Source organism: Pteropus alecto, unplaced genomic scaffold (genome assembly GCF_000325575.1).
Source record: "Pteropus alecto unplaced genomic scaffold, ASM32557v1 scaffold92, whole genome shotgun sequence".
In the NCBI taxonomy this organism is placed as follows: domain Eukaryota; kingdom Metazoa; phylum Chordata; class Mammalia; order Chiroptera; family Pteropodidae; genus Pteropus; species Pteropus alecto.
Genome location: NW_006432447.1, coordinates 12,457,482 through 12,459,910, shown reverse-complemented (window position 1 = coordinate 12,459,910; position 2,429 = coordinate 12,457,482).

The following is a 2,429-nucleotide window of genomic DNA, read 5'->3' as shown; positions in this document are numbered from 1 at the left end:
AACGAGCTCAATCTCATCTGATCTCGGAAGCTAAGCAGGATCGGGCCTGGTTAGTACTTGGATGGGAGACCGCCTAGGAAGACCAGGTGCTATAGGTGTAAAAAATAAAAAATAAAGGATTGTAAGCTGACAAGGTTCTTGCAATCTGTGAGGTCAACCAAAGGTTGCTTTGCCTAAAAAAATAAAATAAAATTAAATTAAATTAAATTAAATTAAATTAAAATCTGTGTTCCCCACACATTCCTGTTTGCTAAGATACAAAATCTTAGAGTATTACTTGATTCTTCTCAACCATATCAGCAAATTCTGTTGACTCTACTTTAAGAATATATGTATAATCCAATCTCTTTCTATCACTTTTACGCTACGAGTCTCACATCGATTATTGCAATGATCTCATGAGTCTGCCTGTGTCCACTCCTGTCCCCTACATTCTATTCTCAATTAAGCAACTAGAATGAGACCATTAAAAAGCAGGCCTGTGCGTGTCAGTACTCTTCACAAATGTTTCTAGTCTCAATCAAAGAAAAAGCTGAAATCCTCACAATGGCTTAAAAACTGTGAAGTCTGCCTTCCCTAATACCTCACTGACCTCCTGGGTCATGAATTCCCTCACCATTACCAATACCACCAGCTCCCTCTACTTCAGCCACATTGACCTCCTTGCAGTTCTTCTAACATGCCAGCCACACTCCTGCCTCAGGGCTCTTGGACTTGCAATATCTTATGCCTGAATTTTTCTTCCCCTAGATATTTACTAACTTCCTTCCCTCCTTCAGATCTTTCTTCAAATGTCTCCTTCTCAGTGAAGCCTTCCCTGACTGTCTTATTTAAAAGGTAACTGAGTCCAGTCCTGCTACACTTCCTAGGTAGTGTAGCAAGGTGCTTTAGTTTTCTACGTAGCACTTATCATCATTTAATGCACCATGCATTTAACTTATGTGTTTTATTTACTCTTCCTGCCCATTAAGGCAGGATTTTTGTCTGTTCTTTCCACCTACCATCAACCGCTGAATCTCTAGACCCTCAAACAAATAATATTGTTGCTAATCAATATCAGTGCTATCATTTTCTTCAGAAATTAAGAAGACATTTTCCAAAGCCCCCTGGCAGTTAGACTAAAGTCATGTGATTGATTTATGGTTAATGTAATGCTAACAGAATTCTTATAAGTCACCTCCAGGCCTGGTCTGTAAAAGCCTTCATGAGTGATATTCCGCTTTCTGCCTGTTTAGCAAAATGGAGCCCATTTGTTATAGATGGTAGCCCCTTAAAGTAGAAGGAGCATGGGTCCTGTCCCAGAATGGCCAGCACTGAACTGTGACACAGCAATAAAAAAAATCCTTGATTAGACTACTGATATTTTTAAAATCATTTAAGAAATTAACATACCCTGAATAATAGAGCACTCAATAAATATTTATGAATAAATAAAAATTTTTGTATTATTCTTAAACAAACTCATCTGAAAAGACAAAACACTGTTCCCTAACATAGTAAACAAAGTAAAATAAGCAAAATTTAACCATTAGTATCAAATATCATTCAATGCTAAACAACAGACCTACAAAGACTTTTTCAATGTACACTGCTGTGTGCACTTTACACTTTTCAAAAACCATGTGCTTCAACATGGTTTCTTTCCTCTCCTTTTTTCTGGTGTTACTTTTTTGCTCATTATTGCATTGAATTCTTGGTGTTTTATTGTTGGTGCTCATATCTACTCTTATCTAAATTCTACTCATTTTTGTTTTCTTCCTTCTCATTTTCACCTTACTTTTGGTTGTGTAGTCTTTGCTTTTTCACTGATAGTGGCAAGGTTTAGATTTTTTTAGCTGTCATCAATGAATAAGAGCATTTTCTTGCTTATAAATCATCTATCATACGATATCTTCTTTGTGAACTCTTGGCTTGTCTCAGCTGTTGTCATGAATAGCTGCATAAATACAATAAAAAACCTTTTCAAATTCTTTTGGAATTTGAGTCTGTCAGATCACCAAATAAAGGTAATAGAATAGTGAAAACATATTTTGGGTAAATCTTTTCCCACATTTTCTGTGGATTTACTTTATCTAGTGTTGTTGTTTATATTTTCATATTTTCAAATTTACTGGTGGACTAAAGCAATCCTTTGAAGAATAGAGGAAATGGTATCCTTTGTGGTAATACTTGAGATTATTTTCAAACAACCTTTTTAAAACAATTTTAATCTAATCAAAATGTAGTTATAACCTGGAATTAAAATATATAAGAAGTGGGTTTCTTAATGGTTTATTTCAATGGGATGTGAAGTTAAAATTGTTAAGAAATGCAGAATGCTAATTAACTAGAGTTAGAAAACTGGGAATGAGATCAAATATCCTGACATGAACTCTTGATCAACATTCCTTATTAAAAGTTTACAGAGGCCACTTGACTAAATAATACAA